Source organism: Sciurus carolinensis, chromosome 3, assembly GCF_902686445.1.
Source record: "Sciurus carolinensis chromosome 3, mSciCar1.2, whole genome shotgun sequence".
In the NCBI taxonomy this organism is placed as follows: Eukaryota; Metazoa; Chordata; class Mammalia; order Rodentia; family Sciuridae; genus Sciurus; species Sciurus carolinensis.
The window spans coordinates 66,773,691-66,789,012 of NC_062215.1; the positions used below are offsets into that span (position 1 = coordinate 66,773,691).

General features: G+C 39.2%; 1 pseudogene; it reads left to right on the forward strand.

The window, feature by feature from the left end:
* The first annotated feature begins 2,340 nt into the window (after window positions 1-2,340).
* Window positions 2,341-4,632, forward strand: LOC124979420 (high mobility group protein B1-like; annotated as a pseudogene).
* Window positions 4,633-15,322: the final 10,690 nt, after the last annotated feature.

The window sequence follows — 15,322 nt, forward strand, 5'->3', positions numbered from 1 at the left end:
CAAGATATGGGTACTAAGTGTGCTCTGGGACATCATGATTTCTAGGTCATCTCAGAGCAATGAAATATATGTGTGTATGATAATCCTGGTATATATGCACATGTATAAATATTTCATGTGTAACTATCTAAGAATAAATATGAATTCATACTAATGTCTCCAACTCTAATCCACTGCCACCTGGATCATTCAAGCCTTCTTGCTTGTCTATGAATTCCTGTTAGAATAATGAGATACCTGGCTCCAACAGTTCACCATCCATTTACTTAATTCCAGTATACATGTGTGGCAGTATAAGAATTTTTAACCCATAACCCATGGAAATAATTTTGTCAAATAGAGTACAGTCCTTGGGCTGGGGGTGTAGCTCAGTGGTAGAGTGCTTCCCTAGCACGCACAAGGCCTTTCGTTCAATTGCCAACAACCTAACCCCAGACCGTTTCCATTTTTATTGAGACAGGATTTTACTTAGTTGCCTGACCTGACCTTGAATTTGTAGTCCTCCTGCTGGGATTGCAGGCAGGTACGTGGCTCCCAGCTTTTTTTTTTTTTTTTTTTTCCAAATAGCGACTTTATTGACTTGTAATTTACATACTGCACAATCATGCATTTGCAGTGTCCATGTTTTTTAGTATATTCATAGGTATGTGCAACCATCATACTAGAGATACTCTACTTCAAAAAGTAATCCTGGGGGCTGGGGTTGTGGCTTAATGGTAGAGCACTTGCCTAGCATGTGTGAGGCACTGAATTTGATTCTCAGCACCATATATAAATAAAGGTCCATCAACAAATAATTTTAAAAATATTTTTTAATTGTAAATAAATGGGATACATCTTGTTTCTCTGTTTGTACATGAAGTAGCGGCATACCATTTGTGTAATCATACATTTACCTAGGGTAATGGTGTTTGATTCATTCTGTTACTTTTCCCTTCTCCTTATAAAAAAATATTTAAAACAAAAGAAATCCTGTATGCTTTAGCTATCAACTCTATATTCTCCAGCTTTATGTGCCCCAAACTCTCAATCCTAAGCAGTCACTAATCTACTTTCTATCTATACAGATGTGCCTATTCTGGATATTTCATACAATTGGAATCATATATGGGTTTAGTGGGTGACTTCTTTCTACTTAGCATGTTTTCAAGGTTTGTCCTTGTGGTTCATTTCGGTTCTTCATTCCTTTTTTAGGACCGGAAAATGTTCCATTGTATGAGTATCCTATGTTTATCCATTCTTCAGTTGATTTATATTTATGTTGTTTCCACTTTTTAGCTATTATTAATAATGCTAGTGTGAACATGTACACATTTTTATGTAGACATATGCTTTCACTTTTCTTGAATATATAGCTAGAGATGGAACTGTGGGGTCATATGGTAATTGTTTTAATAATTTAAGGAACTGTCAGACTATTTTTCAAAAGTGATCATACCTTTTACATTCCCAGGAGCACATATGAGAGTTCCACTTCCTCCACGTCCTGGGCAACACTTGTCATATCTGACTTTGTGTATATACATATGTATATTTAAGCATGGAGATTGAACCCAGAACCTTCTGTATGCCAGGCATATGCTCTACTACTGAGCTATGCCACCAGCCCTTTTTAAAAACTGTATTTTGAGACAGGGTCTCACTAGGTTGCCCAGGCTGACCTCAAATGTGTGATCCTGCTTGCCTCCCCCTGAGTAGTTGGGTTTATAGGTATGTTACTGCACCTGGCTATATCTGACTTCTTAACTCATCAAAGTGGTTGTGCAGTGGTATTTTACTTATGCTTTTGATTTGCATTTTTCTTTTTTTCTTATTTTTTAGTTGTCAATCGACCTTTATTTTACTTATATTTATATGTGGTGCTGAGAATCGAACCCAGTGCATCACACATGCCAATCAAGCGCTCTCCCACTGAGCTACACCCCAGCCCTGATTTGCATTTTTCTGATGATTAATGACATTGAGCATCTTTTTCATGTTTTTCTTGACATTTGTACATCTTTTTCTTTTTCTTTGTACTGGGGTTTGAACCCAGAGGCACTTTACCACTGAGTTACATCCCTAGCCCTTCTTAGGTTTTATTTTGGGGCAGGGTCTCACTGAATTGCCTAGGTTGGACTTGAACTTACGATCCTCCTGCCTTAGCCTCCATAGTCACTGGGATTACAGGTGTGCACCACTGCACCCAGCATTTGTAGATATTTCTTGAAAAAAAAAAAAAGTCTATTTAGCCAGGTATGGTAGCACACACCTATAATCCCAGAGACTTGGGAGGCTGAAGCAGGAGGATGGCAAGTTCCAGGCCAGCCTCAGCAACTTACAGAGGACCTAAGCAGCTTAATGAGAACTTGTAAGAAAGGTAAGAAAGAAAGAAAAAAAGAAAAGAAAAGAGCAGAGCCAGGGATGATGTCATAATGTTATATCTAAGAATTCTTTGCCAAATCCAAGTTCATGAAGATTTACTTCTGTATTCTAAGAGTTACAATTTTGACTTTTGCATTTAGAGCTGTCATTTAATTTTTGTATGTGTTGTGAGCTCAGGTCCTCTCTCTTTTTTTTTTTTTTTTTTCCCTTTTGTGGCACTGGGGATTGATCCCAGGAGTACTCTACCACTGAGCAACATCTTCAGTCCTTTTTTTAAAAAAAATTTTTTTTAAGTTGTTGATAGACCTTTATTTATATGTGGTGCTGAGAATTGAACCCAGTGCCTCATACATGCTAGGCAAGTGCTCTACCACTGAGCCACAACCCCAGTCCAGCCTTTTTTAATTTTTTTTTTTTTTTATACTGGGGATTGAACCCAGGGGCAGTTAACCACTGAGCTACAGCTCTAATCCCTTTGATTTTTTATTTTGAGACAGGGTCTAAGTTGCTTAGGGCCTCGTTAAGTTATTGAGGCTGGCTTTGAATTTGCTATTCACTGTGCCTGGCCCCTTTTATTTTTTATTTTGAGATGAGGTCTGGCTAAATTGCCAAGGCTGGCCTCAAACTTTTGATCATCCTGCCTCAGCGTCCCAAATACTTGGGATTTATAGACATGTGCCACCATTCCTAGTTCAACCTCATTCTTGTGTATATGCATACTCTGTTGGCCCAGAAACATTTGTAGAAAAGACTATTTCCCCCCATTGAATGAAGTTGGAATCTCCATCAAAAATCAATTGACAAGAGCTGGGTGCAGTGGTGCACGCCTGTAATCCCAGCAGCTCGGGAGGCTGAGACAGGAGGATTGCAAGTTTAAAGCCAGCCTCAGCAACCTAATGAGGCACTAAGTAACTCAGTGAAATCCTGCCTCTAAATAAAATATGAAAAAGGATTGGGGATGTGACTCAGTGGTTAAGTGCCCCTGGGTTCGATCCCTGGTACCAAGAAAAAAAAATCAGTTGACAAGCCATGGCACATGCCTGTAATTCCAGAAACTTGGGAGACTGAGGCAGGAGGATTGCGAGTTTAAAGCTACAGTAATTTAGTAAGGCCCTCAGCTGTTCAGTGAGAACCCTGTCCCAAAATAAAATATAAAAAAAGGGCTGGGGATGTGGTCCACTGGTTAAGTGCGCCCGGTTCAATCCCTGATTCTAAAAAAAAAAATTAAAATTTAAAAAAAAATCACAGAGCAGAGTGAGTTAAGAGGCTGTTCTCCCAGCCACTGCAGTACACTGAGCTCCATAGACAGTGCCGGGGCAAGTGAGAACTGGACAGGCACTGGGCGACTGTGCCTTGCTGAGGAAAAACAACTAAACACAGGCAAAGGAGATCCTAAAAAGCTGAGAGGCAAAATGTCATCATATGCCTTCTTTGTGCAAACTTGCCTGGAGGAAAAGGAAGCACCAGATGCTCCAGTCAACTTCTCAGAGTTTTCTAAGAAGTGCTAAGAGAAGTGGAGGACCATGTCTGCTAAAGAGAAAGGAAAATTTGAAGACATGGCAGAGGCAGACAAGGCCCATTATGAAAGAGAAATGAAAACCTATATCCCTCCTAAAGGGGAATCTTGGGTGCAAGGATCCCGATGCACCCAAGGAGCCTCCGTTGGCCTTCTTGTTCTGTTCTGAGTATTGCCCCCAAATCAAAGGAGAACATCCTGACATGTCCATTGGTGATGTTGCAAAGAAACTGAGAGACATGTGGAATCACACTGCCTTATGAAAAGCAAGCTGCTAAGCTGAATGAAAAATACGAAAAGAATATTGCTGCCTACCAAGCTAAAGTAAACACTGATGCAGCAAAAAAGGGAGTTGTGAAGGCTGAAAAAAGCAAGAAAAAGAAGGAAGAGGAGGAAGATGAAGACAATGAGCAGGGAGAGGAAGAGGAAGATGAAGATGAAGAAGGATGATGATGAATAAGTTGGTTCTAGCACAGTTTTTTTTTCTTGTTCAGAAAGTATTTAATCCCCCTGTACATAACTCACTCCTTTTAAAGAAAAATATTGACATGTAAGGCTGTGTAAGGTTAGTTTTTAAACTGTACAGTGTCTTTTTTTGTGTAGTTAACACACTACTGCATGTGTCTTTAGATAGGCCTGTCCTAGTGATATTTTCAATAGCCACTAACCTTGCCTGGTACAGTATGGGGGCTGTAAATTGGCATGGAAATTTAAAGCAGGTTCTTGTTGGTGCACAGCACAAATTAGTTATATATGGGGATGGTAGTTTTTCATCTTCAGTTGTGTCTGATGTAGCTTATACGAAATAATTGTTCTGTTAACTGAATAGTACTCTGTAATTGCAAAAAAAAGTTGCAACTATTCTGTTGACATTCTGAATGCTTCTAAGTAAATACGATTTTTAATTAAAAAATCAATTGACGATAGGTGTGTTATCAATCTTATTTCATTTTCTTTTTTTTAATATATATATATATTTTATTGTAAACAAATGGGACACATGTTGTTTCTCTGTTTGTACATGGTGTAAAGGCATACCATTTGTGTAATCATAAATTTACATAGGGTAATGTTGTTTGATTCATTCTGTTATTTTTTCCCTCCCCCCCACCCCTCCCACCCCTCCCACTCCTCTTTTCCCTCTATACAGTCCTTCCTTCCTCCATTCTTGCTCCCCTCCCTAACCCTAACTCTAACCCTAAAACTAACCCTTCCCATCCCCCCATTATGTGTCATCATCCACTTATTAGCGATATCATTCATCCTTTGGTTTTTTGAGATTGGCTTATCTCACTTAGCATGATATTCTCCAATTTCATCCATTTGCCTGCAAATGCCATAAATTTATCATTCTTTATGGCTGAGTAATATTCCATTGTATATATATACCACAGTTTCTTTATTCATTCATCAATTGAAGGACATCTAGGTTGGTTCCACAATCTGGCTATTGTGAACTGAGCAGCTATGAACATTGATGTGACTGTATCTCTGTAGTATGCTGATTTTAAGTCCTTTGGGTATAGGCCAAGGAGTAGGATAGCTGGGTCAAATGGTGGATCCATTCCAAGTTTTCTAAGGAGTCTCCATACTGCTTTCCAGAGTGGCTGCACTAATTTGCAGCCCCACCAGCAATGTATGAGTGTACCTTTCTCCCCACATCCTCGCCAACACCTGTTGTTGCTTGTATTCTTGATAATCGCCATTCTAATTGGGGTGAGATGGAATCTTAGGGTGGTTTTGATTTGCATTTCTCTTATTACTAGAGATGTTGAACATTTTTCCGTATGTTTGTTGATTGCTTGTAGATCTTCTTCTGTGAAGTGTCTATTCATTTCCTTAGCCCATTTGTCAATTGGATTATTTGCATTCTTGGTGTAGAGTTTTTTGAGTTCTTATTTCATTTTCTAGACTCCAAAATCTATTCCATTTTCTCTTTTCTTTTTATTTTTTTTGACTGCCAAAGTTCAGCTGTTTAATAACAAAATAACAAAAGTTCTCACATCCTTCACCCTATCACAGTGCCCTGAGAGGCACAGGTCCAGATATATGGTGGGGGCTGGCCAGGTAAACAGAGGCAGCAAATGAAGGGCCAGTCAGGCTCTGGCATCTCTTCTCCACCCAGCCATCAGCAGAAAGCTTCATCCAAGGAAGGCCAGGGCTGCCCATAAACCCAGTCAGAGACTGAGAAGACACCAGGGCTGACAGGGAGAAGGAAGAGAATGAGAACAGGTCCCTTGGCCAGTTCTGTCATGTCCAGCTGCCTGGCACTCACACAGGTCTGGCCTTCTTGACCTCCATTTTCTTTCTTGAACCTTATGCCAGTACTGCACTATTGATTACTATTGTCTTATAGTAAGTTCAGGAAGTCTGAGTTCTCCTATTTTGTTTTTCTTTTTGAAGATTATTTTGGTAGTTCTCAGTTCCTTGCAATTCCATATGAACTTTAGGATTGGTTTATCCATTTTTACAAAGAAAGCACATGGTATTCTGATAGACATTGCATTATAGCTTTAGATAAATCTGGGGAAAATTAAATCTTTTTTTTCCCCAGTGCTTGAGATTGAACCCAGAGTTATATCACCAACCCTTTTTATTTTTTGAGACAGGGTCTCAATAAGTTGCTCAGTCTGGCCTTGAACTTGCAATCCTGCCTCAGCCTCTCAAATTGCTGGGATTACAGGAGTGTGCCACTATACCCAACTGAATTTTAATTTTGAAACAATCCCTCAAAATTGCCAAGATTGACCTTCAACTTGTAGTCTCTATGTAGTTTGAAGGAATTAAATCTTAACAAAATTATCTTCTGATCCATGAACTTGGAGTATTTTAGTTATATTTTTTAAAATTTCTAACAATATTTTATAGTTTTCAGAGTGAAAGTGTCTTAGTTCATTCATGCTGCTATAACAAAATGTCACAAACTGGATAATTTATAAAGAATAGAAACTTATTTCTTACTGTCTAGAGGCTAGAAAGTCCAAAGTCAAGGTTCCAGCATTTGGTGTCCAGTAAGGGACTTCTTACTGAGGATGGTGGAAGGTAGAAGGTAGTGCTTGGCTAAAAAATAATAATAATAATAATAATAAAAAATAAAACAAAACCTCTGCAGGGAGTATAGTGCTTGACTAGTTCCATTTTATAAGATTGCTAATCTTGGGGCTGGGAATGTAGCTCAGTGGCAGAGCACTTGCCTAGCATGTGTAAAGCACTGGGGGTTTGATCCTCAGCACCACATAAAAAATAAACATAAAATAAAGGCACACTGTCCCATCTACAACTACAAACAAAAACAAAAAACAAAACTGCTAATCTCATTCATGAGGATTCTGCCCTCATCACTTAATCACTTCCTAAAGTTTCTACCTCTTAATCTACCACATTGACAATAAGTTTCAACCTAAGAATTTTGGGGGATGTTTTAGACCAGAGAAATAAGGTTTGAACATCTTTTGTTAAATTTATTCCTAAAGTCAGGTGCAGTGGAGTAGCCAAGTTCATGGATCAGAAGATAAGATAATCTGGATTCTTTTTATTTCTTATTCCTGTCTAATTGTCCTGGCCAGATGACCAGTACAATATTGAATAGAAGTGGACCTCTTTATCATGGATGAACCACCTTTTTTTGTTGTTTATGGTAGAACACTTGTTACTGTCTAAAATTATCTTGTTTACTAAGTTTTTTTTTTAAATCTTTTTAGTTGTAGATGGACACAATATCTTTATTTTATTTATTCATTTTATGTGGTGCTGAGAATCGAACCCAGTGCCTCACAGGTATGAGGCAAGTGCTCTACCACTGAGCTATGATCCCAGCCCTTGGTTTTTATTTCTAATTTTTGGTATTGGGGATTGAACCAAGGGGCACTTTACCACTAAGCTATATCCCCTGTCTTTTTTATTTTTTATTTTGAGACAGGGTCTTGCTAAGTTGATCCGGTTGGCCTGCAACTAGCAATCCTTCTGCCTCAGCCTCTCCAGTTGCTGAAATTAAGCAAGTACCACAATACCCAGTTTATTTTTTATTTTTATTTATTATTATTTTTTGGTACTAGGGATAGAACCCAAAAGCCCTTTACCACTGAGCTAAGTCCCTAGCCCTCTTTTTTATTTTGAGACCAGGTCTAAGTTGCTTATGGCCTCTGTAAGTTGCTGATGCTAGCTTTGAACTTGTCATCCTCCTGTCTCAGTCTCCAGAGTTGCTGGGATTACAGGTGTGCGCCACCCCACCTGCCTGTTTTTTATTTTTTGAAGAATGAATACATGACTTCCTGCTCCCCTTTCCCTATTTCAGAGTCTTTTCTTCTCTCACCAGGGTTACTGACACATTCTCTACAACTTTCTTTTCTCTAAATTCTGACAAACCAGTCCAAATGGCAGCAAAGATGATCTTTCTTGGGCTGGGGATATAGCTCAGTTGGTACAGTGCTTGCCTTGCAAGCACAAGGCCCTGGGTTCAATCCCCAGCACTGCAAAAAAAAAAAAAAAAAAAAAAGATCTTTCTAAAACTAGTCAGGTACACTACCTGCACATATATATGCCTGTAATCCCTTGAGAGCCTAAGGCAGGAGGATGGTGAGTTTAAAACCAGCCTCAGCAATTTAGTGAGACCCTGTCTCAAAATTAAAAATGTGAAGAGTTGATAAGCTGATGATCAGTCATCAGCTGATCCTGCGGCAAAACCAAGCCTGGAAACATTCCTTGTCAAAGGTGAGGATGTTATCAGCCTTGACTCTCGCTCTGATGCGAACAGTTATCAGATGTCCCAAGACAATGGGTCCTGGGTACAGCAGGATAACTGCAGAATGCTCTTGGAACTGCAACAGTAAAGTAGGATAGGCTGCTGCAAAATGTTTTTAGTTCTGTAACTCTTTGGTGCACAAAGAAACCTCTGACAACTTAGAAGCCTTGGACAATTTATAATGCCCCTGTAGTTTAACTTTCTGATTATATAATAAACTTGTGAAGCTAGTTCTGGGTCACTGTTCCTCCATCAGAGTGCACTTTTACACTTGGCCCCACCTTTTCATGGAAATATCTCTGTGTCTTCTTTGTCTTTGTGTTTTTCCTCATCTCCTGTCACCCCTACTCAAAAATCCTTTGTTGATGCTGTGCCACTGAGGCAGTTGGTGCCCAGCGAGGGGCTTGAGTTACAGGGGAATTCAAACAGAATCAGACGAGGAGATGCTCCTGGAACCTGCGCACATTTTTTGAGACCCTGACATTAGCAGTAATCACTGTCTAACTTCAAGGTAAGGAGTGCATATTTGTAGTGGGATATCAATTGCTAGATGTAAACCGTGGGAAATTTGGGTTCTCAGAAGAGAAACTGTCATGTACAAACACTTAAAACAACACTTAAAGATTGAGGATGCACTTTTAAAAGTAAAATTAACAGCTTGTTAATTTTAAATTTGTTGATAAAAATTGTCCTTGGTTTCCAAAGGAAGGTACAGTAGTTATGTCCTTATTGTCAACAGAAACATCTTTTCCTACCAGCTGATATCGACCTTGATTCACTTCAGACTTTAATTCTTGTTTATATTGTAAGGGCAATGATTTATCACCTGAGCTTATTACTGCAACCTTTAGAGATGGGGGAGGAACAAAAGGTGGATAAGACTTTAGAGTCTGATACCCATCTAAAGTTTGTTTTAAATCTGTTGCCTTGGTAGAGCAAGGTAATCTTGATTTTTCTTGGGTAGGATTTAAACAGTCCTTAATTAATGACCATAAAGTAAAAATTGACATGGGAATGGTATCTGAAACTTTATTAAGATAGCAAGCACACAGTTTCTCTCCTACTTTTCCCCAGGTATCTAAATTGAAAGTACCTTCCTTCGCAGGAACAGGCGCTTTCAAAATGCACAAAATCAGGGGCTGGGGTTGTGGCTCAGTGGTAGAGCGCTTTCCTAGCATGTGTGAAGCACTGGGTTCAATCCTCAGCACTACATAAAAGACTATAATAAACACTATAATAAATAAATGAAATAAGGGTATTGTGTTCATCTATAACTAAAAAACTAAAAATGTTTTTTAAACATATACATAATCAGCTAAATTATGCACTACAAGCTTATCAGCAAGTAAATAAATGTACAACAAAAACATGGAGGAATTTACCAACGAAAGGAGAAAAAACAACAGATATCAGTAAAATTAGACAAGGACCAGATGAGCTTTATGCTGATTTTATGGCTTGCTTTCATCAGACTACAAGTAAAATTATTACAGATCCTGATGCTGAAAATATTCTGGTAAAACAATTGGCATTTGAAGCCGGCCATGGTGGCACACACCTGTAATCCCAGCGGCTTGGGAGGCTGAGACAGGAGGATCTCGAGTTCAAAGTTAGCCTCAGCAACAGCAAGGCGCTAAGCAACTCAGTGAGATCCTGTCTCTAAATAAAAAAACACAAAATAAGGCTGGGGATGTGGCTCAGTGGTTGAGTGCCTGCCTAAGTTCAATCTCTGGTATACCCCCCCCCAAAAAAAAAACACAATTAGCATTTGAAAAATGCAAATAAGACTTGCCAAGATACATTGTGCCCTTATCAAAAACAGGGCACTATGAGTGATTTTATTTATTTATGTACAGACATTGGGCCATCATATACTCAAGGGGCAGCTTTTGCCATAGCATTAAAAGGGGTTTTTCATCCAGAAAAGCAAACAGATAAGTTCAAGGAACTTTGTTTCAATTGTGGCAAGTCTGGACATTACACCAATAATTGCAAACAGTTCTCTGTTCCTGTAATGGTTAGTGGAAGGAAGGGCTCTCCAAGGCCATCTGAGAGATGCCCTTAATGTCAGTCAGGTTATCAATGGGCAAAAGAATATAGATTAAATATGGACATACATGGATGTCCTTTAATTCCTTGGCAGGCAAACTGCCGAGGAGGCCAGCCCTGGCCCTGACAAACAGTGGGGGCACTGACACTCACACCACCACAGCCGTAACCACATGGTACCACATGGCAACAGCAAACCCACAGTCAGAGACCTCTGCCCTGCCACCCCCAGAAGCGCAGGATTGGACCTCTGATCCACCTCCAGATTCATACTGACCTCAGAGATGGGTCCTCAGGTTATCTCCACAGGAGTTTATGGTTCCCTGCCACAAGGTACTATGGGACTTATTTTGGGGAAAAAGTAGTTTGACCATGAAAGGTTTTCAAGGGTTACCAATAGTCATAGATCCTGACTATCAAGGGGAAATTAAGGTCATGGCTCAAACAATTAATACTATTATTCGAATTCTTCCTGAGACTAGGATAGCACAAATTGTTCTTTTACCCTACAAGGTAACTGGTAAAATTCTTTCCCATGAACCTAGAAAAGAAAGAGGTTTTGGCTCCTCCAGTTTGGTGTACTGGTCCCAACTGATTAAACAGGGGTGTCCAAAACTTAAATTAAAATCAAATGGAAAATCTTTTCAAGGTATAATAAGACTGGTGCTGATGTCTCTGTCCTTGTCCCACAGTATTGGCCAAGGCTTGGCCTCTAGATATGGCCTGTGCAGACTTACAAGGTACTGGTTAAGTTTCCCTGCCTCAACAAAGTAATCAACATCTTAAATGGAGGGACTGTAAAGGTAATATTGGATTGTTTAAGCCTTATGTTCTTAATTATCTTCCTGTTAATCTTTGGGGAAGAGATATATTAGCTGAGATGGGTGTCCTATTATTCAGTCCCAACTCAGTGGTTACCTCTCAAATGTTGAATCAAAGTTTTGATCCTACTAAAAGATGAAGTAAAACACAAGGCAGACTTCTTCCAATTCCTGCCTCCCACAAGTAGGACCACTAGGGGTAGGCTATAATGACTCCTTGCCTTTTCATTAGGGGCCTTAATCACCTCTCCCACCTAAAATACAGCTTCTAAAATCAACTGGTTTTCTGATGACCCTGCTTGGATCGATCAATGCCCCCTAATGGGAGAGAAGCTCTAAGCATCTCAAATATTAGTACAAGAACTGCTACAGACTAATCATATTGAACTTACTTTTAGTCCTTGGAATACTCCTATTTTTGTGATTAAGGAAAAATCTGGAAAATGGAGATTACTACAGGACCTTAGAGCAGTTAACAAAACCATGGAAGTTAGGGGTCCTCTACAGTCTGGACTAGCATCACCTACTGCTAGTTCCTTTCTCTTATCATTTATTTATACTGGAACTAAAAGACTGTTTTTTCACAATACCTTTGCACTCTGAGACTCATAAGCATTTTACTTTTAGTGTTCCTACAGGAAATTTTAAAGAGCCAAACACTATTGCTGGAAAGTATTACCACAGGGAATGGCTAACAGCCCTATCTTGTGCCAAAATTTTGCAGATCAAATTGTTTACCCCATTCGTATAAAATATGCTAAGCCATAATTGTCCATTACATGGATGATATCTTTTTTGTTTGTTTGTTTTTGTACCAGGGATTGAACCTAGGGTGCTTAATCACTGAGACACATCCCCAGCACTATTTAATATTTTATTTAGAAACAGGATCTCACTGAATTGCTTAGGACCTCTATAATTTTCTGAGGCTGGTTTGAAATCACGATCCTCCTGCCTCAGCCTCCCAAGCTGCTGGGATTTACAGGCATGCTCCATCATGCCAGGCTTACATGGATGATACCTTAATTGTCCATGCAAAATTGCTTGCGTTCCAAGAAGTCTTTAGGGGACTTATACACATGGGTTATATATTGTTCCAGAAAAGGTACAAGAGACTTATCCATTTCAATATCTTCGAAGTCTGATTGAAGGGCACATAGTTCATCCCCCAAGGCTTCAAATAAGAAAAGACACCTTATATACTCTCATGACTTCCAAAAACTTCTGGGTGATATTAATTGGTTATGTCCTTCTTTAAAATTAGCTACATCAGAGTTGAGGCCTTTGTTGAACATCCTAAAAGGAGATCCATCTCCATCTTCTCCTCAGCAATTTACTCCAGAAGCTAAAACTGCACTGACTTTTGTAGAGTCTGCTCTTCAACCAGCCCACTTACTAGGGGTGATCTAAATAGATCTATTCAAGTACTAATTTTTCCTACTACTCAAACTCCTATGGGAGTTCTTTGGCAGGAAACAGGAATTACAGAATGGTTTTTACCTGCCATATTCTCCTTCTAAATCCTTAATGCCATTTCAAGATCTAGTTGCTCAACTAATTGCAAAAGCTCGATATTGGGTGCAGCAGCTCTTAGCTCTAGAGCCTTCCCTTATTGTAGTTCCTTTTACTATTACTGTACAACAAGATTGACTTCGGCAAAATTCCAAAAGTTGGCAGATTGCACTTGCTAATTTTTCTAGCCAAATAAATAGTCATTACTCTGCTAATAAATTTTTACAGTTTACTTCTATGACTACTTTTGTTCTCCCTAAAATTGTTTGCACTAAATCAATTTCTCAGTTTTAATGGTTTTTACTGATGGGTCCAGCTAAGGTAGGGTCAGATTTTATAGCAAAAAGTGTCTAAAGTACATCAGAAAAATTTCTCCTCTGAACATGTGCTGAAATACAAGCTATAATTTTTGCCCTGCAATACTTTTCATTAGGATCTATAAATATTTACAGTGACAGTGCTTATGCAGTAGGGGCAACTCAAGTAATTGAAACAGCGACTATTGGACATATTAACTCTGAGGAATTATTTCAGCTTTTTAAATCTTTACAAATTATTATACAACAATGTTATCCTTTATTGGTTATATTCCAGCTCATTCAGGTCTTCCAGGACCTTTAGTAAAAGGTAACAAATGTTATAAATCATCTTGTTACATCAATAAAATGTGTATCACCTTATTCCTTAGCTTAAGCATCACAAGCCCAGTATCACCAAAATGCTGCCGGTTTGCACGAAAGAATTCATCTCACTAGGGAACAGGCTTGTATCATAGTTAAACTATGCCCTCAATGTGTTATTCACCTTCCAGTCTTATCAATGGTGAAATTCTTGGGACCTAAAACCAAATCATATTTGGCAGATGGATGTTACCCATCAATAAAAAGTTTGGAAGATGACAACGTATACGTGTGCCTACTGACACCTATTCTTGTTTTATTTTTCCTACAACATAAACAGGAGAAAGTGCTACACATGTCATTTGTCATTGGCTGCTTTTACAATCATGGACAAACCTCAGAAATTCAAAACTAAAAATGGTCCAGCTTATGCCAGTTCTTTTCAATGCTGTTGTGTTTCTTATCAAATTATTCTTAAGACAGGAATTCCATACAATGCTCAAGGGCAAACCATAGTAAAACATGCCAATAAAATGTTAAAAATTCAACTTCAAAAACAAAGCTGGGCATGGTAACACATGCCTGTAATCCCAGTGACTTGGGAGGCTGAGGCAGGAGGATCCTGAGTTCAAAGTCAGCCTCAGCAATTTAGCAAGGCCCTAAGCAACTCAGTGAGATTCTGTCTCAAAATAAAATACAAAATAGGGCTGGGAATGTGGCTCAGTGGTTGAGTGCCCCTGAGTTCAATCCCTGGTGCACCGCCCCCCCCCCCCAAAAAAAAAGGTGGGGGAGAGATAGGTATTATCCCTCTCCACATAATCAATTGCATCATGTTCTTTTTACTTTAAATTTCTTAAACTCTGATGAGGAGGGCTGCACTGCAGTTGAGAGATATCAAGTCTCTGGTTCAGTTTGTTCAGCAAGAATGGTATGGTGGAGGGCTGAGGATATAGCTCAGTTGGTAGAGTGCTTGCCTGGCATGCATAAGGCCCTGGGTTCAATCCCCAGCACCACCAAAAAAAAAAAAAAAAAAAAAAAAAAAAAAAAGAATGGTATGGTGGAAAGATTTCTAGTCAGGAAAATGGAATGGGCCAGATCCAGTATTGATGTGGGAAGAAGTTATGCCTGTATTTTTCCAGAAGGCGTTGAGAAGTCGCTTTGGGTACGTGAGAAAGCAGTACATCATCAACATGGATCCAACGGCCAGACTCCAACCCCAATTCAAAAGATTGAGGACTGCTTCACAAACAGTGGTGCCTCAGCAACAGCTGCCCCAAAAATCTCAGAAGAAAAGTTGAGAGAAACAAGCAACCAGCAAAAGGCACACTAAGCACAAATCCCCCAGTTTGGTGTCAGATCAAGAAGTTGATCAAATCTCAGAATGTGGTTGAGAATCGAGGGGCCCCTATGACACCAGCTACCATGTTTATGGCAATGTTGGCTATTATAGGTTGTCAGGTACGTATGGTAACAGAAGAAACTTATTGGGCCTATTTCCAGATCCTCCAGTAATTAATCTTGCTACTTGGGCTGGAGGATCTATCCCATGTTTATAAATTATTCTGCCATGGTGGACGGTGTGTCAATCTGATTTTCATATTATTCCCTCTCATTAGTTTAATTATACTTATTCTGGATATAGTGCTGAGACTTCTATTTGTCTGTTCATCAAAAACTGGGTACTTACAAGTGTCCCAGG